The sequence below is a fragment of the Cygnus olor genome, chromosome 2 (assembly GCF_009769625.2).
Source record: "Cygnus olor isolate bCygOlo1 chromosome 2, bCygOlo1.pri.v2, whole genome shotgun sequence".
NCBI classification, from domain to species: domain Eukaryota; kingdom Metazoa; phylum Chordata; class Aves; order Anseriformes; family Anatidae; genus Cygnus; species Cygnus olor.
In genome coordinates, this window is record NC_049170.1 from 157,255,204 (window position 1) to 157,283,187 (window position 27,984).

At 53.2% G+C, this 27,984-nt stretch overlaps 1 protein-coding gene and 1 long non-coding RNA gene across 3 annotated transcripts in view; one reads left to right on the forward strand and one right to left on the reverse strand.

Moving 5' to 3' along the window:
- The window catches only part of PTP4A3 (protein tyrosine phosphatase 4A3), a 40,299-nt gene extending 26,661 nt beyond the window's left edge, over window positions 1–13,638 (reverse strand). Inside the window, exon 1 of one of the 2 annotated variants that reach the window (XM_040547393.1) lies at window positions 13,493–13,638. The gene's annotated coding sequence lies outside the window, so the exon portion shown is untranslated. Of the gene's footprint in view, window positions 1–10,887; window positions 11,106–13,492 lie in introns of those variants that run through there. The other variant, XM_040547394.1, reaches the window with a different exon arrangement.
- Window positions 13,639–19,601: 5,963 nt separating this feature from the next.
- LOC121065009 overlaps window positions 19,602–27,984 on the forward strand; it is a 59,891-nt gene continuing 51,508 nt past the window's right edge. Inside the window, exons 1-3 of the long non-coding RNA XR_005816862.1 lie at window positions 19,602–20,084; window positions 20,513–20,727; window positions 21,450–23,773. This is a non-coding gene — a long non-coding RNA (uncharacterized LOC121065009). The remainder of the gene's footprint in view (window positions 20,085–20,512; window positions 20,728–21,449; window positions 23,774–27,984) is intronic.

Consider the following 27,984-nt stretch of genomic DNA (forward strand, 5'->3'; position numbering starts at 1 on the left):
GACACAAGTTTCCCACCCCACCTTCCCACCTCTGACCAACAGCCCAGGAGTCAAAGGGCTGGTCCCTCAGCCCCAAAAAAGATTCAGGAAAAGTCAGCCTCCTTGATGGAGAAGACAAAGGGTAAATTTTAGGAATTTGCCCACCACGAGTAGTACACCAAGTGCTGGTGAGGGAAATCACAAGACGAGCTCCCAGCAAGCTCAGGGGAGCACCAGCTGGTGTCCGTGTGTTTGTCCCGGGACCCACAGCAGAAGCTTTGCCTGCCGCAGGCAGGGGATGGATCAAACCTCTCACGAGCAGGTTCGGCAGCGATCCAAGAGTTAACATCTGGTCTTGGAGATGAACAGCACGTGGAGGGTTTAGCAGGACCTGACATCTCAAAAGGGTGGCTAAGGCGACTCTGCCAAAGGCCGGTGCTTGAGACTTTGCCATCCAAGGAACCAAAGGGCCTCAGGCAGGCCATCCCAGGGGACTTCTGGGTACGCTGCATGAACCTCCAATCTCATTAAAACTCCAGAGACCACAGAATCCAGCTCCTGACCTTCTCCAGAGCAGAGATGGCAGAACGTTTCCTGTTATTTATAGCAGCAGGAGAGTCTGATGGGAAAACCCCACTTGCGAAATGCAGGCCGCCTGCCATCGCGGCTCTGCGGAGAGCTGTTGGGCTGCTCTGAATTCCTGCCCGACGGACTGCTCCACCCCTGCGCTGGTTTCACCGTGGGCAAGACCACGTCAGGAGGCTGTGCGAGAGGAATAGGCACCTCGATCCCTCTCGCTTGGTTGCAAAGAGCAACTTGAAGTAAGGAAGCCAAGAAAAGCCGAGCATCCCAGGCAAGGGGGCTTCAGCTGTGGGGCTGCTTGGACCTGGCAAAACCTCGAGGAGCACATTTCACCCACACAGGGAACAACCTGAACGAGGCTGCCCTTTAGAGACTTTTGCCAGCCTTTCAAGGGAGCTGTGGAGAGGGCACAGCCCCTTTGCAGGTGCTGCCCACCTCCTCGCAGCACGGTGGGATGTGTGCTGGCATGTTTCCTTGCTGGCAGCCAAATTTCCACCACCCTGGCGCGCACCAAAGGTGCTTTCCAGCTCGCTTAGTCACTCAGGTGCAGGAAAGCTGGCAGCCCAAAGGCAAGCTCTTCCTGAAACAGGACGGGCTTTGCCGCGGGCTCTGCGGGCGAGAGCCGCCCAGCACTGGCCCCGTGCGAGACAAGCGTTTGCTGTCACGCTGTCGAGGAGGAATCCCATAGCTTCTGTTCTGGGCCGGCGCCAGCACTGGTTTCTGCTTGCTTTCCGAGCCGAGGGAAGCGAGCAGATGGGCTGTTCGCTGCCGTGAGATCCTGTGAATGAACTCGCCAGCCGCGATAGGAACAGCCGGCTCCTGCTCCCGCTCGGCTGAGCCGCTCCGGCGGCTCTTCTCCGGCTGAAACACTGCGGGTGCACCCGAAGTAGCCACAGCCGCCCTGCTGCAGCCCCAAGAAAAACCACTAAGCTTGGGGATTGGCACGGGACGGCGAGCATGTCAAAGGCTGGAGCAGCACCGAGTGGCTGCTGAGGTTTAGGACCGTGCTGGGGCAGCACAGGTCGCTCCTGAACACGAAGCTCCTGCTTGGAGTTACAGTGCTACGGGTAGGATTCAGTTTGAGAGAAGAAACCTGAATTTAGGGAGCCAAGAGCTCGATTATGGTCAACAGAGTCCTTTCAGCAAACCCTAAAGTGCCTAGTTTCTCAGTGGGCACCTCCTGTGCTTCTGCCCCAGCTCCACTACTGGGGAATCCCCATGCTCCCGTGGCCACTGCGGGAATCTGAGACCCCTGCACGCCTTATCCTCAGCAACAAAACCCCAACCCAGAGCCGCGGCCAGTCCCTAAGTGCATCTCCAAACACATCATGTCCTTGAGAGACGAAGGCTGGGGCTGGAAAAGGATCAGCAGGGGAGCAGGAGACAGCACAGTGTGCTGTGCAGCGTGCATCCCCTCCACCCGAGGTCCAGAGCATGTTATGCACCAGCCTTCAAATCTGCCGCCTGGCTTTCGGGGGAGCTTGGCAAGCCAAGGCATCCTGAAGGGATTTCATTCAGCTCTCCGCGGAGGTCTGCGAAGAGCACGGCCAGATTTGCTCTCACGGCGCTGCCCTGGGAGATCTCAGCCGCTGTGATGGACAAGCTCCTGCTGAATATCCTCGGGCCGTTTGCCTAAAACCCCAATTAATAACCCCGTGTTTTGTCAACAAGGTCAGGCCAGCAGTGAGTCCAAGACTTGGGGCTGGCTAACCTTTTTTCCACCAAACACGCCCAGGGATATTTTGACTCCCTGCCCTTGGGAAGTTTATTTGTGTAGGTCCTTTTCACTTCACAGCTTCCAGCAGCGGAAAGCGCTTTCTAATAGCCGGGGAAAGACTTCGCGGCTGTGGCCGGGGCTCCCCGGCGCTGGAGCTAGAAAAGCAGAGCACCTGCCAAAGCTGCCTGAGAGAGTCCAAGAGGCTTGTAATTAGGCTGGGAGAGAAACCAGGGCAAGTGCACCACGGAGCTCTCACCCCCGGCATGTCAGATGCAACGAGACCTGCAGAGAACTTGCAGGATTTCTTCTTGCTGGAGGTAAAATGTTACTGGGGTCCCAGTGCCCCAAAACAAGAGCAATGGGGCACAACAGAGAAAGCTGTCCCCACCTTCAGCCTTTTCAGTGTCACATCATCCAGAAGGAGATGATCCAGTGCCAGACCAGCTCAACCAACACTCAGCACCACAGCTCTGCGTCTGATGCTCCCAGTATTTCCAAGCATCAGTGGACATAAGGAATGGATCCGAGAAAACAGCCTAAATTAACCTCTGCCTGGCACGGATTTCAGACTTTCCGAAGCATTTCTCAACCCAGCTCCCCAGCACCCAAGATGTGCAGGGTACGTCCCTCACCTCCAGCACACACGGAGAAGGCTCCAGCAGCTCCTCTCGGCGCAAACGCTTCTGCTCCAAGCAGCCCAGAAATGTTTGCGGGGATTCAAAAGGGCCGGATGAAAGGGACTCGAGCGAGCCTCCCGCGCTGTCTGGGCTCTCCTGGAAAATGATTTGCAGATGCTACAACTGGCTGGCGTGCTCTTCACCCAGACGGAGTAAGCATCTGGCAGGCCCATTATTTAAGAGGCATCAGTGCCTCGCGCGAAGGGTGTGTCCTGGAGAGCCATGAGATTTATTGTTCAGATATAAAGGGGCTGAGCTCCGTCCCGGGAGCACCGCAAGCACAAGCAACGAGCTCCTTGACACGAGAGCCAAATGGCTCCCGCTTATCGCGCCTGCAATTATTTGCACAGGAAGGGGAGGCCAGGAGGGCAAAGGCACCCCAGGGTGACGCGGGGAGGAAAGGAGGAGAGAAAGCCGTGCCTTTTAACAGCAACTGGGACGTTTTCTCCGGCACATTCCTCTCCTTCCAGTAATCTTGTGGCAGCCTGGAAAGATGGGTTGTGAAACCCAATTCCTCCCCGCCGGCAGCCTCACACGGGGACGGGATGGGGATCCGTCCTACTGCAAACAGCACAGCACCCGTAATTAAACTGGGTAGCAAGGAGAAAGCCTTTCCCACCGTGCATCTCCTCCCAAAACCTCCTGCTTGGAAGGGGGCTGAGTTTGAGCCCCCACGTCTGAGATGTGCACAAAGCGGAGGTGGATTTGAATCAGAATAAGAGCAACAGAGGCTCCCAAACTGGGTGAGAACCACCAAAATTTCAAATGGACGGTCCATGGAGCTGAGCCCAGCTGCTGGTACATCTTTTCCCCGTCAAAGCCACTTGGGAGGATGAGGGAAAAGCAAAGCGCCTCAAGCTGGGGCAAAGGATACAGCCCGCTCCGCGTGATGCAATATTTACCTCTTCCTGAGATTTGGGCCAGGTCATGCATTTGCATCACCTCGGGCTGTCTTTGCTCAGGGCTCGAAAGTTAAATCCTTCGGGTTTCGGTGTAAATCCCAGCTGGGAGCAGGATGAGAAGCGCGGTGGGATGCTCCAGGACGGCTCCTCGGGGGAACCTGGTGTCTCCATCCTTCCATCAAAGCCGGGCAAAGCCACGCGCCGGCCGGCGGGGTGCAGCCGCGTGCCGTGCCTCGGCCTCTGCTTTCAATTAAAGCCGTGAATAATCTTTTTCAGCAAGAAAGCCCCGAACGGAGCCCGCTAACGGCAGCCAGATGTGCTGCTCCTGGCAGCCGCAGGTGCGCTTCGAGATGTGGCCAGCGGGCAGGTGGCTTCGCGGGGGAAACCAAGTTAAAAAAAACAAAACGAATTTAGGGGCAGCTGCCAGCAGAGCGAGTCTTGTGGGTTTGAGCAAACTGCACCGAGCTGGTCCTGGATGCCTCGCGTTTGGGTGAGGCCCTGGGGCTGGAATCGTTTTATTTGGGGCACGCAATAGCCGTTGGCTCCTATTGTGCTCGCCTCTGCCAGGAAGACATCGGTCTGGCTGCGTTACAGCCGGCGGTAATTACACGCCAGCGATGCCTCCTCGGGAGCGAGGAGGGACAAAAAGGCAAGAGAAAACCTAAACGGTTCTGTGATGGGATGTGGAAATCGCTCCTGTCCGGGGCGTTTCGTAAGCGCCGGCCATATTCCCCGAAGGACGCCGCTCCGCCTTGCCCGGCTATAACCACAGCGAGCAGCCTTCCCTGCCGCCCCGAGCGCACGGGCAAAACTCAAACCAGATGCTCCAAGATGTCTGGTCACCGGCTTGAAGACATTTTCTTTCATCTGGTAATTGCTGCTTCCAAGGGAGAAGATCTTAAGCCATCCTCAATGCTCTTTAAGGATCTTATTTTTGTCTCGGAGCATCTTCTGCCTTGGTATCTGAGCCATCCTGCTGTCCCCATCCTCTCTTCGGAGCATCTAAAGGCTGGCTCGAGTCTCCTTGACCCCATTTGCACCCCTGGGGCTGGCTTATGGCAAACCCACTGCAGGAGGTGCCACCAAGATGGGATGCACGATGCAAAAAAGGCCAGCCCAGGGTGCAAAATGCAAACCTGAGATGTTATTTTGTTATATTTAATGTTATTTGCAGTAATTGCAGTGGAAACACCTCCGTCTAAAGTCACATCAGGAAGATGTCCCCCCCCTTCCCGCTGCCACGGCTCTGCTCCTCCGAGAATTGATGTGCCCAAGCCTGAAGTTAATTGAGGTACATTTTTGCTGAGGATTTCCTCTCGTCTTCTTTGGCTTTTCTAGCTTTGACAAATAAACAGCCAGTCCTCCAAGCTCGGGCTCTTTGTTGCTTGCGGTTCCTTCCCCTTCGCTTCTAAGAAACGAATAACGGGAGCGGAAGGGTTGCGAAACACGCCCCGACCTCCCCTGGCTTCAAACACAGCGAGAAATCAAGGAAACGGGGAGAGAGGAAAGAGGAAGAGCAACTGCAGGGAGCAAATGGCCAGCTGCACCTAAAAGAAGTGCTGGAAGCAATGGACGGTGATGTAGGCAGCGAGGAAAACACGATAACACCAGCACCACCAAGACCAGCGATGGCAAAAAGCGCAGGAGGCGATGCCCAACGGGAGGTCCGGGCTGGAGCTGCGGTTGTAAAGGAGCCTGCGGGCTGCTCGGGGAGGATTCGGAGAGTTTAATGCCTGACGTGATGTGCTAAAACCACCGCAGAATAGAGAAGAGATGCTCTGGGTGGAAACCCACTTGCTGCGGAGCGATGCAGCGGGTTCTGGTTTGCTCCCAGGAATTTGCTCAGCGCCGGGTTGGCACCTGACTTTGGAGAGGAGCGAGGCTGGGAACTGTTACGCCAGCAGAGCGGCTTCGCTGGGAGAGCGGAGAGCCAAGAATAATCCTGCTAAGAACCGCAGGGCCCAGCTCCTCCGCGGCGATGCCAATTTACGCGCGGTTTAACGAGGGCACGGCACTGCAGACGGATGCTGCAATGAACGTAAAACCCTGCCTCAGACAGACGAAGGCTGATGCAGCTTAGGTTAAGCAGGATGAAAAAAAAAAAAAAAAAAAACACATCGAAATCAGCTTTTAAGTAAAGGAAAGCTTGGGGAAAATAAGGGAGCTGGCTGGTGGTGGTCAGGAGGCTGGGGAAGTTGGGCACCTGGAGAAGATTTCCAGGCAGGGAGGGTAGGAACCGAGCCCCACCTGCCAAGAAGAGGGTCCAAACCAGAAGGAGCAGTTCAGCATCCCCAGGAATGACCGCACGGCCTCCAAAAAAAGTGCAAAAACGCGCCCACCGGCCAAGAAAACCCACAGCAGAGACGGCAAACGTGGCAGCAAAAAGAAAGAGCGGGGGAAACGAGGCGACAAAGCGGGAATTTACCACCCCCAGGGGGCAAGCAGAGCCCTGACAGTAAATCCTACGTTGGAGCAGGCTCAAATCGTGCTGAGTTTTGTAGGGTCTCATGCACGGAGCCTCAAGCCTGCTTGGTAAGGTTTTAATCACACCCTAACGAGTCGTGGACGGCCCTAGGCACCCAGAGGGGACCCGTGCTAGGGAGCTGCGTGCGTTTTGCTCCGGTGAAGTTAAATGCCATAAATCAATTCGGCTTTGAGCAAAGGACCCGGCTCAGCCCCGCGCAGGAAACTTCTGCTTCGCAAGAACAGGGCAGAGATTAGCACGAGATTAGCACGGCCGGGATTGAGCCGTCACGTCGCTACCCGAGGCTGCGAGCTGGAGGGAGAAGGAAGGATGGTACCGAAGGCTGCCTTAGGGAAAAAAAAAAAAAAAAAACAAAAAAAAACCCATCTCTTTTGCCAAAAAGGGGTTTTGCATTGCAAAAGAGGAGAGTGCTAAGGAAATCAGCTTCAAATGGGAGCGCCTCTGTCAGCTGGTGTGGGGCATCCTTCTGCAGGTCTGGATGGTGTAATGGGGAAGTCTGGAGGAAGGAGAAGCTTGGTGAGAGCTCTGCATGACCCAAAGCAGGACGAGCATCTCAGCATCCCTACAAACGAACGCAGAGCCTCCAGAAAGTGCAAAACGGGTGGCGAAGCGGGGTCCCCGTGCTAGATGCAGCAGTGGGATGAAGCTGAGGGAGCAAACACGACTCACCCAGACCGTCCCCACCGCAGGGATGAACCCTCCAGCCCGTCCCAACCACGCTGGAACCACAAGCATTGGTTTTTTTTTTTTTAGACCTAGGGCTCTGCAACTCCTTTCCCGGAGGATTTGCTGGGGCCCAAAACGTTGTGGTCGTGCCCAAATCCTGCCCCGCGGCCGCACCTGCCCAAAGGGATGCAAAGCGCATCCGCTGCGTTTACTCTCGGGGAAGCTCCACCGGGATTGAGAGGGGCGAAAAAAAATAAAATGAAATAAAGGCACGGCTCTGTTTTTCCAGCTGACGGGAGGAGGAGGGGAGCTTAAACGCTGGCTGGGCTTCGGGCTCCGGGAAATTCGACTTCTTGGCTTCTCTTAAGACGGCAGCCCCGCTCCCCAGGCACCCTCCCAGCGGCTCAGCGCTAGCAGGGGGAACGGGACGGAGTGGCGGGGCTATTTGTGTAAATGTTCTGTACCGGAGGGGAGCCTGGAGAACAAGTCCCCTTTTTATAGCGTGTTGCATGCTGGCGGCGAGCCTGCGAACGAGAAGGAATTCGGAGAGGAGCAGCAACGACAACAACAACGAAAAAAAAAGCCTAAGGGGTTGGAGGGATTAGGTCGGGAGGGAGAAAAGAGAGAGCAAAGTGTGTGGTCCGAGGGATGCCACTTCGGGCTGGGAGGCCGGACCCGGCCGGGTAAGCACAGGGGCTGTTCCCATCCGTGGCAAAGCTCCCCTTGGGACTCGCAGGTCTCTGCCATTTCCCTGCCTTAGGAGATGCGCTTCTCCCACCTCCCTGCAGAAAAAAAATGATAATTAAAAAGAAAAACAACCATAATAACTTAAAAAAAAAAAGAGTCAAGGATTATTAAAACACCGCCAGGCTGACGGACGGCTTGGCGGAAGGATGGGAAAGGAGTCTACAAGGAGCCGAGAAAATCTTGAGATGAAGGGTGCACGGGGAGGAAAACCCTGCTGCAAATGGGTTTTTAGCAGGGTTTTGCCCCAAATAGGCTTGGTTCATCCCCAGCTCGCTCTAAAAAGGGCAAAGGAGGGGTGGTGGGGAAGCAGAGGTGTGAGTTTGGATACGGCCCCGCTATCAGCATCCCTTTGGGGATCCCTATAGTCTGGATCCCTGTAGTCTGGGGGCTATTTCCAGCCCGGCTGCATTTGCACATTGTCCCTGTTTCGGGGTACCCAGCCTGTCCCCAGCCGCAATTTGGTCATTTTTTGACCAAACCCCCTGTTTTTTTGCCTTCTGCACACGCTGTAATCTGGCACCCACAGAGGCTGGGGAGCGGGGCTGGATAAACCTCCCCTTAAACGCCCCCAAAAAGCCACCTTAAAAACCAACAAAACCGGGGCCAGCGGAGGTTACAGCTTTGGTATGAGAATTTTCATGAGCACGAGGGAAAAAAAAAAAAAAAAAAAAAAAAAAAAAGACCACATTGCTCTTTTTTTTTTGTTGTTGTTTTTTTTTTTTTTTGAAAGCGAGCTTCAGGGGCTCTGGGAGAGCAAAGCTCGCGGCAAAGTTTGTTTTCTGTTGTGCCCACGTTACCAAGCAGTGCCGGCCGAGGAATGCATGGCAAGGGGCGCCCGGCCCCCGGGGACGTGTGGGGACAGGTACGGTGGCACCACGAGGGCCACCGAGCCCCACGGGCAACTCCTGCAACCCCCGGGGCCCCTCCGGGGTTTAGGGCAAGCTTTGCTTCCAGCAGCGCTCCGCTCTGGGTCGTCGCGGCGGGCACGCAGCTAACAAATAAAAATAATGATTTATACATTAACAAAAAAATAAAATAAAAACCTTTTAGAGGCTGGGATAACGAAACCGATTCCCCCGGGGTCTCTCCCCCGCGGTGCCAAGGGTGCAGCGCGGTAGCCGGCAGCTCCCAAAGCCCTCCCCGGAAAAGTTCAAACCCTCAAATACTTGGAATCGCTCTCGGAGGGAATTTGATTTGAGAGCCGCTTTCGTGGCAGCTGGGAATTACCACTCTGCTCTGCCATTTCCCAGCTGCTGACCCCGTTCACACGGAGGGGGCCCCGGGGTGGCCGCCCTCCTAGGGGACATCGGGATCGCCCAGACTCGCACCCCAAATTCCCCCGCTCCCTCTGCATGGGAAGAAAAGCTGCAGGGCACGGCAGAGGGAAGAAAAATTAACTCCTGCACCCAGCTATGAAGCGTTACCCTGCTTAGCTCGGAGGCAATGGGGTTTTTTTAAGCCCCTGTGCCCTGGAGAGCTGAAAAATGCACCCAGCCACGTTGCTTCCCTGGAGCGAGAGTGGGGCTTGGGGGCTGTGACCCCGAAAACCCAAAGCCAACAGGCTGGGGCCAGGTCTGCTCCGCATCCCCCGTGAACCCCAAAACCCACCGCGTGCTTCTCCTCCAGCTATTTGCTAGGAAGCACCTTGATCTTAAAATAAAATAAAATAAAGAGGGGGGAGGTCCTGAGCAAGATAGGTGGTGGGGAGCCTGAGCCTGAGCTGAGGTCCTGCCTGAAGCCTGGAAGCACTGGGAGATGCCACCAAGGGGTTGGGGCCGTTCCTAAAGCAAAACCCCGTAGCCCCATCACTCTCCCCATTGCCCCTGTAGGGTTATGGGGATGTTGTCTGCTCCTCACCTATCTCGGGGCATCTCGGCTGCTCTGCTTGGGCTACCTGGAGGAGAAGGAGCCCTGGGAGAGGCGCAGGCAGGTGGGATGGGTCACGAAACACCCTGGAGGGTGGAGGAAGGGGGGGACCCAACCGCAGCCCACCTGCGCGGCCGCGTCCCCGGGTGGCGGCAGCCGACAGCATCGCCCCCCGCGCTGCCTTTCTTCTCGCCGCTGTCACGCTCGGCAGCCGGCTGTGGAAAACCACAGCAGCGAGGAGAGGCTTTGAGTGGCAGCTCGGAGCGGGGAAGGAAACGGCTCGGCGGGGAGGGCCGGGCTGGAGGACACGGGCGTTTCCATCTCGGTGCGCAGCTCCCAAGGGTGCCGCCGGGAAGCGTTTCCTTGCCCAGCTCGCCCTCCCTCCGCGAGCCGGCCCTGTAAAAACCGTGGCCAGGAGGGACCGCATTCGTGTCCCGGCAGAAATGCCGAGACGCTTCGTTAAGTCTGTCATTAAGCAGCGCGACGCGAGGGGCTCCGAGCGGCCGGCGGGGTGCCGGGGGTGGCGCTGGCTCCGCGGGTACCGCCACCCGCGTTGTCAGCCCGGCCATAAAAAAAAAGCCGTCAGATGTCTTCACGTAATGCTTAGGGGTAAAAAAGAAAAAACACAGAAAAAAGAAGAAAAAGGTTTAGCTAGGTAAATAGAGGCTGCTTAAAAATCAAGGAGGGCTCTCGAGCCCTTGCTTCCGGCAATGCAGCAGGTGTAGGGATTGCGTTGCTTCTCTTATTATTAATAGGAAAAAATAATAATAATAATTTTTAAAGGGAAAAAACAGATGCAGGGAGGATTGGTAAGGGCGAAGAGCACCGGTTTGGCTCTGCAGCCAGCTCTCCCCGGGTTGAAAGCCTGCCTCGATGCCGTCTCCCCCAGCACAAGCCCGTGCGGGCGCCCCGTGTCCAACCCCCCCCCCCCCGGCTTTGCGAGGCGCTCAGAGGCAGCGGCGCTGCCAGCTCCCACGTTCCCCGTCTGATTAACTGCACTGACGTCAAGAGGAAATCGCCGGCAACTATCGCAGAGACGACAGGGGACAGAGCTGCCATCGATCGGGCGCGATACCGCAGCGGGGAGAGATCCGCGCGGGCGAAAAAAAAAAAACCCTTCGGCCCCTCCTTCCCACCCCCCCCCCCCGTGCCACGAGGAACGAAAGCCACGAAAGCCGACACGCAACCAGCATAGAGACGAAGGGAAAAGGATCATTTTAAGATTAAAAAAAAAACAAAAAAAACAACAAAAAAAAACCCACTCGCCTTCCAGGAAACCATTTGGATGCGGACCCCGCGCAGCTGCAGCCGGGCTCCCTGTCGCAGCCTTGGGCTCGGAAAGCAGGCGGAGGACCTGGGGGGGGGGGGGGTGGGGAGGGGAGAAAGAAGGAAGGGGTGGGGAAGGGAAGGGGAAAAAGAAGCGGTATCGCAGCCGCCGAGCTGCGAGAAGAGCCTGTTGGCAGAGTGGTCCAGCGATCAGCTGAAATGCAGACGGTCACGTGCGGAGCCTGTCTGCTCCGCGCCGGGGCGAAGTGCACACGCAGCGCTTCCCCGCGCCGCCAGCCCCCGGTCCCCAACCCCGAGCTTTGGCCCCGCGAGGTGACCCACGGCTCCTCACCGGAGACCCCTTGCCGAGGGGGATTTCCCAGCCACACTTCTTTATTTTTTTTTTTTATGATTTTTTTTTTCGATTTTCACCCAAGGCACCATCTCGCACCCAAAGGGATGCTCCGGGCTCCACGCGCGCCGCCCCACGGCGCCGCAGCTCCGCCAGGACCGAGCCATCCCAAAAGCTGCCCCCGCTGCCATCCTCCTGCCATGGCATCCCGGTGTGTTTCACCCTAAAACGCCACCTTTACACCCATTTTTATTTGTACAGAAATCAGCAAGAGGCATTGGAGGCTCCCAGCCGGAGACGCGTTGCATTGCGCCAAAGTCGGGCAGATACGGGCGGACTAAAAAAAGGAGCGCGGTGCTTTTATTTATTTATTTGTTTAATTTTTTTTTTTTGGAAGGCGGATTGCCTTTCACGCTGCCTATATTTATAGGTAGAGCTGTTGAAATTTTAAGGGCTCCTTGCCACAGGAATCCGGGCCCTTCTCGTGCTCGCCAAGTGGCGTAAGCGGGTAAAACCGAGCCCGTAACGGAGCGGCAGGCGCTGCTTGCCTCCATGAATTTGGGATAAAATCAGAGGGAAAAGAACCCAAAAAACCATCTGAGTGGGTTTTTGCAGAGCATTAAGACTTGCTCGCCCCATCCAAGCCTTCCTGAGATGCAAATGCGGATGCTGCACCTCCAGAGATGGGACAACCCCAACACCCACGTGGTGCCCAGAAACAAGTCCCACGCTCCCGACCCCAAAATTTGCCATTTTCTTCCCCAACAGCACGTTATAGATAAACCCCCATGTTTGTTTTTTTTTGTTTGTTTGTTTGTTTTCTCCACTGACACTACAAAAACACGTTACGCCCCGTCCGGATGCTAAACCTGCACTTCCCTACGGCGTGGCAACGTGCATCTATTTAAGACGAACCCCAAACCGTAATTAAGGTTATTGATAGGAGCCTATGTTTATTGCTGGCTATTTTAATACCAAGCGCCGCTGGATTTCAAGGCGCCGATTTCCACCGCTCGCAAGGGATGATTAGGCTGGAAATGGGCCTAAACGCGGCTTTTTTTGATGTCTTTAAAGGCACAAAGCAAAGAAATGCACTTTGCAGAGGATGCTTCTCGCCAGGGACTGGGAGCCGGCGCGTGATTTTCAGTCAACGAGGCGCACGTAAAAAATGAAATTAAAGCAGTGATAAAGAAAGGAGGGTGGAGGAGCCGACCTCCAGAGGTCCCTTGCCAACCTTTAAGCACGCTGTTATTCCCCGAAAGGTTTCGCCTTTTGCCAGCGGAGCCAACGGGGCCGAAAGCTCGCGGGGCTCTGGTGACACGGCTATTTTGGGCCTCGTGCGAGGGAGCACGAGGATTGCTCCCCCGAGGGAGCGCAGGGCATTCCCCGAAGGATAAAAGTCGCTTCCTCCACCTGCCCCGGTGCCACGTGTGACGGTCCCTGCTGGGATCTGACATCCCCCCCGTGCCAGGGACTTGGCTGAGGTACCGGGCTGCTGGCACGGCCAGCACCTGGGCTGTTAACTCTGAAGCCTACTGACAACACGAGATGAAGCTCCTGCCTGTATTCGGGTACCTGTGCCGGATGCTGGTGGGAGTACAAAGTCCCCAGCTTTACGTACACCCGCCGGCGTTTCACAGCTCGCTATTATCAACGATCCGACCAAAAAACATATATACATAATCCGACCAAAACCAGCAAATATAGCCACGGCGGGCAAGGCTTAGAGCACCGTGCAACGTTGCTTGCCCTCCCATGCAAGGCTTATTGCACCGTGCAAGGCTCTGAGCACCGTGCAAGCCTTACTGCACCGTGCCCCCCAACACCCCCCCCAAATTTCCAGGACCCCCGCACCGTGCAGCACCCACCCCCCCCCCCCATAACACCAGCCTCCCACGGTGCAGGGCTCATTGCACCACGCCAGGCTCATTGCACCGTGCAAGCCTCAGAGCACCGTGCAGGGCTCATCGCACCGTGCAAACCCTCTTGCCCCGTGCCCCCCAACACCCCCACCCCCCTCCCAAATTTCCGGGACCCCCGCACCGCGCATCCCCCCCCTCCCACCGCCCCCTCCTGGCTCTCACCGTACCCACAGCGTCTCCCACGCGTGGAACGACCCCGCGCTGTCCCCGTGCCCCCCCAAAAAACCCATTCCCCTCCCCTTTAACCCCATTTCCCCCCCCTTTAACCCCATTTCCCCCCCCCAAACCCCCTTCCTCTCCCTCCCCGCCGCCCGGTTCTCCCGGTACCGACCTGCTCGCCGGCTCCGGCAGCTCCGGCAGCGCCTCCCGGCTCGGCCCCACGCCGCCCTCGCCGCTCCCCGCCCGCACATGCGGCCCCCGCCGGTCCCGGACCCGCTCCCGGTGCCGCTCCCGGTCCCGAGGCCGCCGCCGCCGCCGCTCCGCTCCCGTCCCGCGCGCGCGCCGCCGCCGCCGCTTTGGCCACGCCCCCTCCCGCTTGGCCACGCCCCCCCCTCCCCGCGCTCGGGCCGCGCCTCTCCCTCGTCACGTGGCGGCGGCGGCGGGGAGCCAACGGGGGGCCGAGGAGGGAGGGGGCGTGGTTTTGGCGGGGAGGGGGCGTGGTTACGGAGTGGGCGGGGTCACGGGGTGGCGGGCGGGGTTTGTGGGTGGGCGGGGCCGGCTGAGGGGAGGGGGGGAGGAGGGGAGGGGGGGAGGGAGGCCCGGCGGCCTCTTTTTGCCCTTTTTTCCCTTTTTTTTCGCATTTATTGCTGATTTCTCGCGGGCTTCTCCTAGCAGGGCTCCTTGTGGAGATGCCGAGGGTGTCACCGGCGTTGAAGGAGAGGGGTTGTGGGGCTTTTTGGGGGTTCAAAAGGCGTTGTGCACAAATAAGAGCTGGAGGTGGATATTGGGAGAGCCTCCAACATGCTTCCATTTCAAGGCTGTGTTTTCCCCAAGGGATGTTCAGGCTCTCAGAGGCACTAAACCTGTGTCCAGAACCATCTCACAAAGCTGGGTATTTTCTGAGAACCCACCTTGTTGAAAAGGTCAGGAGGCCACAGCCTCTGCTTATCCTCCAGCAGAACCTGCGGACGTCTGATGCTCAGTGTTTCCATAAGAAAAAAAAAAAAAGAGATGAAAATAAAGATTTTGAATTTCTTAAAACGTCACACACACACACAGAATTAGTAAAGGGAAAAGTCAGTTTTACCAGTCTTAATGTAATGAGTCTTCATATCTGGGTAAGTAGAGAAAATGGATCTTTTGCTAAATTTTTGACTCTCTTGGTGAATTTCAGAGGATGTTAGAGACGTTCAGTCCTGGTAAGCGTGAAAACAGGCGGCTGGATAAAAGGGCCATCCACCTGCACGCCGAAATCCTGCCTTGCCCTCTCCAGGGAGAGGCACAGTATCAGCCTAACCTCGATGAGACAGCAGCAAACTCACACCTTGCAGTGGAGCCCTGCAGAAAACAGAAACAAAACCGTGACTTCCCTTGCTGCCAACATTTAGGTTTTGCTCTTTCACTCCCCGCTGTGCTTTCTAAGTGAGAAAATGATCTGTTCTTCACGTCAGTTTGTTGAATGAAATACTTGGAGCACGTCTTTTTGGGGTGCTAAAATCAGTCCAACAGAGCTTAGCAAAAGCTCTGGAGGGCCACAGCTGTGCTGGGGCTGCTGATGTAGGACTGACTAAAAACCCACTTGCAAGTGCTTTCTTTAAAAGCAAAAAACTGAAAACTGGAAAAAAAAAACACAAAACACTCAAAACCGAAAAAAAATAAATAAAAAAGAACAAAGAAAAGCAACTTTGCAGCTGCTTTACTTGGGTGTTTTTGGTGAAATCCTTTATGGTTGAAGCAGCACAACCCTTTTTCCTTCCCTGGGGTTTCCCAGGCGTGATGGGGAACTGCTTTAGACTCTGTGGGAACGTGTTTGTTTTTCTGTATCCTTTACTGTGTGTGAATATAAAAAATTGATTGGAGGAACACCTTCAGGTCTCCTGGCGAGCCTTAGCCCATCTTCAGCCAAACCCTGCCTTGTTCTCAAGAATATTTTAGAAAAAAACAGGCAGAGAGAAATGTTTCCACAATCAGGTCACTGCCTTAAGAGGATCACATAGGCTTCATGTTAGCTGTAATTTCCTGAATTTGAATGGATTTGCAGCACAAATATCGACAATATCCTGTGCGTGGTAGCATCCTTGAGCATGTTTTTCAGTGTAAGGCACTGAAAAGCAAGGTGGAAGGATTGTAACCTCTGTGCGGGTACTAATCCCAGGGGGCAGCAGCCATACACCTGTTTTTTCTGAGTTTCTGTATTATTCTTTTTTCCCTAGTCCTTCCCTATCCCTTCTGTTGTTTCCATTTCAGCCAAATGCAGCTTTCTTTGAGCCAGAACGCTCTAACACCGAACTGATGGAAAAAATTACTCTCCTTTTTGCCACCTGCAGAGAATATTTCTCGTAGTTGCTGGAGGAAAGGAGCAGAAAAATGATAATTCTCATTTGGGAAGGCTGCAGGAGAAACCACTCCACTGGGGTAGGAAGTGAAACATGGATTCCTGGTATGTTGGTGTTAATGCTTCAGCACAGATCACTCCTTCCTCCCATCCACTAATTAATTAAACTGAACAAGTCCTCCACCGAGTAGAGCAGGTAGTTTTCAGCTCCTTTGGCGGAGCAGTTACCACATCGTGTTCCTCTGGGATTTCAACAGCTGGATGAGGTTTCTGGTTAGCATTCCTGACAGACGTCACGTTCACCTGCAGCCTGGCTTTCTCCAGCTTGCACAGCTCCTGGAAGCTGCTGGGCAGTGACTAGTAAATACTTCTTTCTGGGAGAGCTGAGAAAGTTTAGGAAAAAAAAAAAAAAAAAGCAAAAGTTCTGATTCAGATTTTTTTTTTTTAATTAAGTTAGCTTTTCCTCCAGAAGAGGCCGAAAATGGAGCATTTGCCTCTTCCTGAAGAGTCACTTAGTAGCTGGACCAACACTTGGACTTCACTTGAAGGCACTGACTAATTGAGTTGCATTCAGCACAGGAGCGAAACTGAAGTTCACTCATACGTGCTAACGCCTTTCTTGTTCCCACACTCATCAAAACCGTGCTTGCATACTTCATGGCTTCCCCGGGTATTAATAGCCGATGAAGCCTTCAGACCAGAAAGAGCTGGGCCCAGACTCTATGAGGTTGTATTTGCATGGACGAGAGATGGGGGAGGCCATACAGGGATCATCGCTGAGTAGCAGTAACAGAAAACCATTTGACTTTTATGAGTTGATGGCTGTCCTGGTGATGCTACGTGCTATGGTCCTCAAGCTTTGTCCTTTTTTATTGCAGATGGTGTAGTGGCCCTTTGATTTAAGGAGGTTGGTGGGAGGCAGCTGGTTGCTCCATCCATGCCCCACTTCATCTGGCACTTGGAAGCGTTGGGAAGTGCTGCAGGAGCCCTGCTCACTGCCAGAAGTTACCTGCAGCCAACCTCATGGACCTATTCAGAGCCTTCGTTCTCCTCATTAAAGGACATAGTTGCATAATTTTCCTTGTGTGATAAGCAGCAGGGCCTACTTTCTGTCTCACACCCAGACATCCAGACTTAGCCAGCCCTAAGGAAAGGACTATTCTGCGTAACCAGCTCTACCTGGGAGTGCAGACACATCCTGAGGGCACGATACTATCGGTGCAGAGGGGAGAGGGTGTGCCCTGGGCATCCGGTAGAGACGAGCTCTGCGGCTGGTGCTGAGACGGCGACTGGAAGAAAGAGAAAAAGATGGAGCTCAGAAATGTCTCTGTGCCTCGGAGGAGTTTCCTCCTTAGTCCCGTGAGAAAAAAAAAATAATAACAGTGCTTCATTTTTTTTTTGTTGGGGTGAATGGGGAGGATTTTCAAGAGACACTTCTGGAAGTTGACCGAGGGAAAGGAACTTGTTCACCTTCATCTTAACATCGATGGTCAAGTGTCTGGATTACCAGATGAACCGCAAATAACTTGATCTGGCACCATTCAAAGCCAGCAGAGTCCTGGGGCTGTACATGGTGTAGATTCCTGGCCTGGGCTCTAATTCCTTCTCCTACAAGATCTGTAGGATCTCACTTGGCTAGGCACACGTTCACCCCTTCGTGGATGCTCTTAGTCTAGATGAAAGCACCTTGCTGTGGTTCAGCTTAGACCTCTTTGGCGATAAATTAGGTGAAACCCAGAACTTTGGTACAAAAATCCAGCACCTGGGGCAGGATCTGGCCTTCCTGAGGGGGTTTGGCTGCGCTTGGTGAGGGATGTGAAGGAAACTCATGGCTCCTGGGGTGGTGGAGGCAGGGGAGGGATGAATCAGTTTGCAGTTGTGAGTGTGGGAGCTGTTTTTTCCCTTGCAGAAGTGCCTCCGTGGCAATCCACCACAGGTCTGCACTGTTCCAGGAAAAATAAAAGCGACTGGTTTTTAAGCTTAAACTGGAGAAGTTCCTGCTTTCGGTCCTGGCGGGCCTTGCTTTGATACCAGCGGTGGCAGCAGGGAGACCAGGCCTCCCACAAGCTTCCTTTCCATTTCACAGAAAGTGGGGGCAGGCAGAGGTTAAGGGGCTTTCCCAAGGCCGTGTAGGAAATCAGTAGGGCAGCAGGCTGGTCATTAGGACATCCTTTCTCCAGAATATAAAAAAAAAAAAAAGCTGGGCCTGAAGAAGGTTGTGGGACCATCCCATCTCCTCAGGCACTCGGGCTGGCAGCAGGATTATCGCATACTTCCCGTGCCTCCGCTGCCAGAGGTGAATGGGAAAGGGGGTGTGGGGGAAACGAGCCGGTTGCTGTTAATTCAGTTGAGCTTGACTGGACATGCACAAGCAATCCGGAGAAGGAAATAATTCTAGTTCTGTCTGGTTCAGCAGAAACTCCACCCACTGAAGCTTTCCGGCAGGAAATCAAGTTACAAACATTACATGATCTGAGCAAATTCTCATACACTGAGCCTGCCCTGGGGACAGGACACTTTTGCTGGCTGCTTATTGAGGCTGAAGTTTTAGATATCTTAACCCTTTCTGGAGGAACGTCACAGTTTCTTGTGCTGGCCAGGCTGGGGAGTGAGAAGAAAAATGGTTTTGTGATTTTTGGGGTCATGCTTTGGCAGCAAAGAAGTCCCGAAAGCTGTCTTTATGTGGAGGGAAGAAGGGGAGGGCTGGGAAGTCTTTCTTCTACTTGCTTTTCCTACTGAAAAATTGAGCTCTGTCAACAATATGTTTCCTGGAACACCCTAAAGATGACCAAAAAACGTGTGGTTTCTGGCACCAGCCTGACCGTGCAAGTGAAACCTCTCAATGGAGAAAGGAACCAAATGGGACTTGGACTGTTTCACACCCATTGTTTTCTATTAGCAGAAAGGCCTGAAAGACAGTAGGAGAAAAGCTGCCATGGTAAAAAAATTTGGGCACCTACAGCTTCTGTGAAGGGTTAAGATAAATTGCAACCTGCACGTTTAAATGATATAACGAGCCTTAAGGAAGTAAACCTTGACGTTTGCTAGCAGCCCTGATAGTTAAAATGAAAAAGCATAAGAAGGGAGCCTTTCTTTTTGCCTCCTGGGAAGCAAAAAAAATGCAGCACAGCTCTTCTTTTTCCCTTTATCCAATTACCAGCAGAGCAGACAAATGTGTGACGGTGAGAAAGGAGGAAAGGTGGGAGCTGCCTGCAGTGACAGCAAGGCTGCTTTTTGCCTGCTGGCCTTTTGGGGAGGACTTGCAGCCTCTCGATGTGATGCTGGAGGGTGGAAGGTGGGGATGGCCCCTGCTAGCATCGCTTTCCGCCTGAGCACGCCGTGTACCATGCCTCAGATTTCCTTTTTGTTCGCCTAAGGAGCAGAGCATCTCCTGATGAAGGTCACAGCTTTGATCCCCACGGCTCGCTCTCGTGTTTATGGATGGCCATTATTAGTAACAGAGGCTAGTGCCTGCACTTCTCCGCGCCTGCCCTTGGCTGGCTGCAAGGGAGCAGGGGCAGGATAACAAAAGAAAATATAAATAGAGCCTTTTTAAAAGCCTGTTAAATAGAAATAGACTTTTGGGGAGGAGGGAGAGAGAATGAGGCGTGTTACCATAGTAACTGCCGATGGTTTATTTAAAAAGGGCAAAGAAACAAACACCACAAAAAGGCGAAGCCCAGAGGAGCTGGAGATTTGCAGGAGGAATCTGTCGGGGCGCAGACACCGAGGGGCCAGGTAAGAGCAGCGAGCTTCTGCCAAAGCCGTGCTGAAAAAAACGCATCCCACTTCACCTTTTGCAAAGCAGTCTGGAAAATGTTACTTTGAAAGGTGTGTTTTCAGTTAGTTTTTTTTTTTTTTTTTTTTTTTTTTTTTTTGGGGGGGGGGTGGGGGGAGGGGGCTGGAGGGTTTGAAAATGCATGAGAAGAAATGTCAGACGGGTAAGATCACCAGGAGCAAAGGGCCCTTACCTCTGCCCAGCCTGGACCCCCCGGGGGCAAAGCCTAACTCATGCTTTTGGTCAGCTCCATGTTACGGAAATAGCAGAGGATGTTCCCTTTTTATTATTATTATTCCCACAGGTCCAGAACCAAATTCAGCCTTGACATAGGTAGATCTGCCAAGTAGGCACTACTGTGGTTTTGATCCTGCTCCTCCATCTGGATCAAAGATTTTGAAGGTTTTCCTTTTCTGTTGCATTTTCACTCTTGCATTTCTGGCTCCAAGGTCAGGTTGTTGCAGCAGGCAAGAGCGTTCAGGCTTCCTCACTCATTCCTCCATGCTCCGAGACTTTAAAGAAAGGTCAAAATAGGCTTTAATCATAGGATTGGTGACATTTGGTGGTAGAAGAGACCATCTACAGCAGAAAAGGAGGTCAGAGCCATGCGGTCACCCCATCCTTCTGGATCTGCTTTTTCCACCTGCAGAGGTGAGGGCCACATTTTTTGCTTTTGTGCCCTGCGTCAGAGATGTAAATTTCTGGGAGTGGGATTGTCTTCCTGCTTGCTCCAACAGCACTAATCAAACTGGGAACCTGGGCAGAGAGGGCTTTCAGGGGCTCCCACAATGTCTGCTACTAAAACCAGAACCCGAATGTCTTTTCCTTTATGCAGACTGTGCTTTGACACCAGCAGCACTAGAATCATCTTTATTGCTTTTTTTTTTTTTTTTCCCTGCAGCAAAGCTCTCACCGGGTCAGGAGCTGATACAAAAGCTGAAAATGCCAGCAGCTGTGGTGGCCAAGGGTGCTGGCTGCCTTCCCTTATCCTGTCTGCTGTCTTGCTTTCCCCTCAGATGTGTATTTCATAGGTAAAGCAGCTGACTGTAATGATTTTCGTTCATTCCCCTGTTGCCCAGGAGGCTGCATCCTGCTTGAAGACCGCCTTGTGCTAAATTCTGCCTATTCACGGGACAGGAAGATGCTTTCTGCCCCAGAGAGCTCATAACACAAGAAAAGAAACAGCAAATGGAAAAGCAGGTGTGATGGTGCCCAGCAGCACCGCGATGGGACCCTTCCACTCTCAACGTTAAAGGCTCGAAAATCAGAAGCAACTCGAAAGTCCCCGCATTTGGTTTGTCTTTTGCTGTTTTGTTTTGAATCTTGTAGTTTCTAAATCAGTGTAAGGATTTCCCAGTGCCTGACTCATGACTTTGAAAACCTCAGGGCTGGTACTACTGAAAGGGTTCAAATGGCAGAGAAGCCACAAAGAGAGAACGAGCTGCCCTGTGAGACGAGCTCAGAATTGTGAAAAAATGCTACTTTCTTCAAAAAAACCGCACCAGCAGCTTTATCAGGGAAAGGGAAACAATTGCAAAGAGCCTCCAGCCTCTCTGCAGACACCACGGGCTTTCCCATCTTATTTGGCTCCGGGACACAATTTAAAACAATACTGCCTGTATTCATATAAAGGGAGGGAGACTGTCGCACCGAGAGGGCTACAGATCTTTAAAATCCCTGGAGTACAAGCTGAAAGCCCCATTTCTCCCTAGAGCAATCCAAAAAAATTGTTCGCTTTCCTTCTCCGACACCTCTCTGCTCGCTGCGTGCAGTGCGGCGGTGGTGTGACAGCTCCCACTGGTCCCTGGGATGAAGCTGGATGCACAGCCTGAAAGGCTGATGGCTCTTTGAGCCCATTAGCATGGGCGTGTTGGCCAGGGGATGGGAATGATTTCATCCAGAAAGGGCCCTAGGTTACCTCACTCAAGCCGATTTTTTTTTTGTGCAAAACCAAACCTGCGGGTGGCGTGTTTATTTTTAGCTTTTGAACCAAATTCTCTCCTTTTTCTCCCCCAGAGCAAGAGGCGAATCAGAACCCGACAGCTCCCGCTGTCTCCGTTTCCCTGACCCTATGGAGAGTCATCCCACATGCCCACCCAGGCATGAGAAATTCAGGGTGAGCATTTTCGGAAGGTTTCACACAGTCTTTGATGTCTCCTAGCCTGGGAAATCGGTTCCCCTTCTGCTTCCCAGCATGGAAGGTCTCCCTGTGGTATCTGCAAGAGATAATGCTCCCTTTCACTGTCTGAGCTCTGGGCCAGCCTGACTGTTTGCCTCTCCTCTCCGGGGCTGCAGAAGGGACGTTTCCCTCCAGATATTGCAGAAGGGCCCTTTCGGAGAGGCTGCTCCGTCTGCAGAGCTGGGCAGTCCGAGCTGCTCCTCTCCATTCTCACAGAGATTGAGTTATGCCAGGCTTTGACCTAAGTGAAACTGCTGACGGTCACAGGGATTTGACTAATCTCCTTAGTTCGCTGTGAAATTTGCTATTCCTTTTAGGGAATAGATTTTTATTTTTTTTATGATTTTTTTTTCCCTTCGGGCTAACTCGCAATGTAAAAATAAACCGAAGCCCACGGTGGGAGATTAATTTCCTCCCGAACTCAGGAAGGGCAGGCAGTCAATGCAAGATCCTCCTGGCCCATCCCAGGAGGATGCTGCTCCTGGATTCATTCCTGGAGACAGCTGCTGTCCGACCTTGCCGTAAGACTTCCTTCCCCAGTGCTCTCCTCCTGGCCCTGCTGTAGCCCCTTGGGGTCTGAGTGCAGCCCATGGGCACAGCCCAAGCCTTTTCCTTCCCTCCTTTGCTCTGCTGTGCCTCAAATTCCTCTGCAAGCAACACTTCTGGGGGTGGGAAGCTGAAATGATGAGGTCCTTGTTTCTACTCCTCTATGATCTATCTCCTAACGGAGAGGGAAACCTCATCTCCTCAGAGATCCATCCTCCAGGGGCTGAGGAATGATTTACCTCCATCCATGTGGCTTGCGGTGCTGTAGGATACTCTTAGGGGAATTGGGTCCTTTCAGGGGGGAAAAACCCACTCCTGTGGTTCTCCTTATCACTTTAGCTGCCCTCAAGCTCCTGTCCTCCCCGGAGCACAGGAGGATTTGCACCTCGCTCGCGATACCTCTTTTAGTTAACCAGCATTACCCTGTCTTTCCTGGCTCTCCAATCCTTCCTGTCCCAAATGACATTTCAGGACAGATTCCTTATGTATTCTAAACTCCTCAAACACCCCCGAAACCAGCTGTGCATTGTGCCTTTGCACCTGAAATACTGCAGAAACAGCAGAGCACCTTCCACATGGAGCTTTGCACTTGGTCTTTGTGACAAAGAAGCCTCTGTAGGCTCCCTGGTGCCTATAGTTGCTGCACAATGCTGGCATTTCTCAAATAATAAAGGACGGGTTGCTCACACAAATGCCAGAGCTGGGCTCATTTTTGCTGTGCTCCAGGGGTGCCTGTTTCTAGACATTCCCATGAATTAAGCTGAGCAAGCTGGCAGGGGAGGAACGGTCTCTGAATGTTGGCATGAAAAGCCCAACCACAAATTCAACTGTCATTGTCCTCCTGCTTTGAAAGCTTTAAGCCCTTCAATTAAGGAGAAATGACAATACCCAGAGTGGGATTCCTTTGCTCTTAGTTTGGCACCTAAAAGTGAGATGTCTGACTTGAGATGAACTAGTCACCGTCGGCTCCCTTTATTTCCGATGCAGAGGAATAGGAAGAACCAGAGCGTGATTCTATCCTCAACAGTATCTGAGAGAGGTCAGATGAATCACAGGCTATAAAAGAAGCCAAAGTCGTGTGGCCAGGCATAAAAGACTGCGCTTTAGGTGCATAAACTTAACAGAGATGAATTCCTCTCCTGTGACTCAAGTGGTCGATCACACGATGCCGTGACAGGCAGACCATGCTGAGTAATGCTGCTCTGATTTCATGACTCGCCTTCATTCCTGACTCTTTTTCCTGCCAGTGTGAAGGTGCAGCATGGTGCTATTGACTCATTTCCTAGCTCTCAATGGCAGGACTATGCGAGGTATTATCTAGCTGGCCACCGAGCATGTGCTTGACTTCTGGAGGAGCAATTGTGGCCTTACCTCGTGCTTCCATCTTGCTGTCCTTCCTGTCCTCCAAGACAAGGCATCTTTGAATTAATGGAAGTGCTAACGGGCAAAGCAGCTCAACCTTGTGATGCTGAGAGGTCATGATGTGATGCTTGAGAGCTCATGCTGACCAGGGAAGCTGGAGAAGAGGGCCTGGGAGAGGAGCAAGGAGGGGAATGCAGTGGCGATGAGACTGCGAATTTGAGTCCTTTCAAAGACAGAAATCATCTAGCACAAGGTAACAAGAAAATCCTAGAATCTATGTGTATTGAATTATCTATGTGTATATGTATATTATGTATATGAATTATCTATGTGTAATCTATCCCGGCACAAGAGGCCGTGTCCAAGGGTCGGTCTGGTCTGGTCTGGTCTGGTCTGGTCTGGTCTGGTCTATTCTATTCTATTCTATTCTATTCTATTCTATTCTAGAGATGAGATGATTTTTCTAGAAGGGTGTAGAGACTTCTGCATTTTTCCTGATGTTTTGGATCCGCGTCCAGTGGTTCACGTGGTTTGTTGTGCAATGAGCAGCATTAAGGCTGGGGATTTTCTTCTCCCAGTGCATTACTAGAAGTTTTTTGAAAGCTTTCCCTAGAATTCCCTGGCTAGGTTATCCCTAGAAACTTCCAGCTGGGAAATGGGACTAATAAGCAGTCGGGTCCTCCTCCTCTGAACCTCAAGGGCACGTCATTGACGCCACACTGCCCTAGGACCCTCCTTCACCAGTGGGAATCTGTTTCTTGTTCCCCGTGATATGTGACAGTCGTCTGAATTTGAGAGCTGAAATAGATGTGCCAGACCGTGACGGGGAAAAATGCCTTGGGCAGGGCAGATGGGAGAGAGCCAGTAGGGAGCAGAGTCACAGGACGGCTCGTGGCCATGTCTCTACCTTTCTTGCTTCTTTTAACAGGCGGGGAGGGAGGGCCATTGGCCAGGGCTGGGCTTCTTCTGAGCTGAGGACACAGAGAAACTATGCACATGCCTCTGGGGATGCACATGCAGCTAAGACCAGTGTGCAGAGCGGGCACACAATGGTGCTTGCCGTAGAGGAGAGGGCAGCAGAGCCTGGCTAGGTGATGGTAGTGCTAGGTAGCATCATCAAGGATGAGAAGACAGTTGTGTGACCAGTACTAATGCTGACTGCTGGGCTCAAATTCACATGTAATGCACTCAGCAAGCAGCCTCTGGGACGATGGGGATCCCTTGGTGCTGAGCAGTACACAGAATTTCAGGTGGGATTGGAGTTGACCTCTTGAGTTGCTATAAGTCCTGTTCTGGCTGGTGCTGACACTCTTAATGGCAACATTTAAGCATCCGAGATGCACCCGAGCTGCTTTGCCCATGCTCTGGGCCAGATCCTGCCCAGAAGCCCTAAAGTCATCTGGCTTCGAGTGCTCAGTGCTGCGACAGGGCTTGCTGGGCTAAAATGCTGCTACACCCAGCCCCTGGGAGAGGTCCTTAAAAAAAAAAAGAGACTTGTTTCTCTTGCAAAGCCTGAGAGACCTTGAATACTTTAAATCACGTTAGCTATTTGTACAGCAATAATTAAATAATGCCGAACGCTCCAGAGGGATGTGCTCGGTAGCTCCATGACCTTACTGCCAGAAGCTGTCCCTTCCTTTCTGCGTGTAAACACCCAAGGGTGTTGCTCCAATTAACCTCTGAGCTCCTGAACAGATCCCCATAATCCTAAAGAGATTTTCCTGCCAGTCTGGTGGAGGCTTATGGGAAGGAGCAGTGCCTCAAGTCGGTTGGGGTGGGAACAAGTCCTTTCCATTTCCTCATTCCTCATAGCTTCGAGGTATTGCGTGTTTGGTCTTAGCCTCCCTTGTGCGGTGCCTTAGCCCGTGGTGATGGCTGAACTTTATTCTGACATACGCGAGGGGTGAGAGGAGCATTATTCATCCCTACATGCCGTGCCTGCTGTGGGCACACCTTGTTTGGTTAGTGGGTGCTGAAGGCGAGTGTCAGGGAAGGGATTTCGGTTCTGGAGGATAGGGTCGGCCTTGCCTGAACAGTTTTGTGGTTTCACTTCAGTCACCTGAAATACTCCCCGCTCTTGGGGTGCTGAAACACCAAGCGCATTGAGAAGCCAAGCCCTTTTACCCTGTCTCATGGTAGACAGCAAAAGGATTGAGGTTCTCTGGAGGTCTGGTCCCCGTGTCCAAGTGCTTTGGAGTCCACGGGCTGTGGGCATCGAAATCCTGCTCCAAATGTCCTCGTCCCACACCACTGCAGTCTGCATGGCTATTGCTGGGGCTGCTTTGGTGTCTGAGGGCGAGCGGGATTTGGCCCGCGGGGAAAGCAGAGAAAACCATCTCCACCTGGAGGCATCAGGCCGGGTGGAGGAATTAATCTGGCAGGAGAATTGCCCTGGCGGGTCAGGCAGGGAGGCGCACGGGGAGGGTTGGATCGGTTCAGACCACGCTCTTGTGTGTTTGCGTCTCCCCTCAGTTCCCACGCCTCTGCACTTCCTTGTTTAGCCCAGGCCCGGAAGCAAAACTGCTGAAATGCGAGGAGGAAAGTCATTCTCATGGTGTTTCCAGCTCAAACCGAACCAGGAGGGAGAGAGGAAATCCCATGAGAATGCCTCGCAGATTGCCAGCCCGCTCCCGCTCGGGGCCGCGGAGCTCTCCTGGTGTCTCCTCCGAGCCCCTGGGGCCCGGGCTCTCGCCATGCTTCCAGGAGCGTGGAAATCCCACAGCACCAGAGCGACACTGATACTGGGGGCCAGAAGCTTCCAGCAGTCCCGTGGAGCTTCGCTTTTCTCTGCTCCAGCCTGGAGACAGAGAAGAGCAGTGGGTTTGCTGCTTGTTCCCACCATGGATGAAGGTGATGAGGGTGACTTCTGCAGACCAGAGGTCTTCCTATTGATGGCCAGGGGAGATGGAGCTCCTTCTTTTGGGCACTTCATGCTCAGGCAGGGTGTTCAGGAGATAACCAGGGTTTTCGAGTGGGAAAGCAAGCTCAGAATGGGCACCAGTAGCACCAGTATCCTTAGGCGGCTCCACATTTCCTCATGCGAGGCATGAGATCTACCAGCAAAAGAGGTTGAATTTGGGCACTGAGGTTGGCACCACGGTGATGCCCCATCAGTTGCAGATGCCCCATCAGCTCTACGATGCAGATGAGCCCACCAGACTGCATGGGAGAGGAAGGTATCAGGGATTAGGATGGGTGCTGCAGCCAGGCATCACCAAACATCACGTTAGGACGTGGTGGAAGCAAGAAGCACCTCCTGGTACCTGGCTGCTGCCTGCTGATGCCACGAGGGATCCGCTCTGAGCATCGCTCCCCCACCTAACACAACCCTAATGAGTGGCTGGTCCCATTCATCCTGACGTCCTTGCCAGCAGACCGTGTTAAAACGAAAAGCATTTCCTCACCTATTTACTTTTACATTTATCAGCCCTTGCTGCCACTGAATGATGGCGGTAATTAGGAGTTTGCTGCGTCCCCAGCTTTTGTTCCGCAGTGCAGCCGATGCAGCAGCAATTAATCTCCCGGCAAGCACAGAGGAGGTGAATACGGCAGCGCTGTGGCCAGAGATAATCTTGGGATAATTTATAATTGCAAAGCCATGCCCGGAGCGGGAGAGACCTCTGGGAGTTGCTTTGCTTTTCGGTTCAGAGAGGAGGCTGACTGACAGAGGGCTGGCGCTGGCCGGCTTATTTGTCCCATCGTTTGCATTGGAACCCTTCCATCTTCTGGCACCGAGGGTTTTGGGATGGATTTTGTCTCCCTTCAGAAGAGCTGAGCAGCCTGAGGCAAGTCTCGGCTGAAGTGTGGGTGGAATGCAAGCTCTGATTCCTCCCTGTCGTGACTGGGAACAACTTGCCACAAAAGAGAAAAAAAAAAAAAAGAAAAAAAACACCCAAGGAGATGGGGATCGTGCTTGCTATCTTACAGATCCTTAAAGAAGCTCCAGGAGTGATGCTCTGCCTTTTTTTTTTTTTTTTTGTATAAGGACCCTAGGGAGCCAACTTTTAAATATCGGTGCTTCAGCTGAGTGTGTTTGGAATCCCGCCGAGGCCCCAGGTCTCTGGCACACCACCAGGTACCAGGCAGCTGATGCACACACACCCCACAGATGGGGGGACGGTGGCACCCGCAGCACCTCCACTGCACTCGTACGTCCCCTGCACCTCTGCCCAGCCTTTGTGGGAACAGTTTCCCTCCCAGGAGGGCGGGGGTATGAGCTTGGCTTGGAAGCACCAAAGAAATCCCAGGTTCCTGGTTCTCCAGCAAGAAGGACACGAATCATTCCCAGCGTGGAAAAAGCACCGTAACCTATTTCCACTGCTTTTTCCCTCCCTGGGGGCTGACTTTGCAAGCACCAATGGAAATCTCTGGAGGGTAGACAGGAAACTTCTGGTAATCCTCATCCAAATTTCCTTAACCTCCAAGAGAAGTGCTTCTTCTGCATCACACCTCCAAGCTGGACCT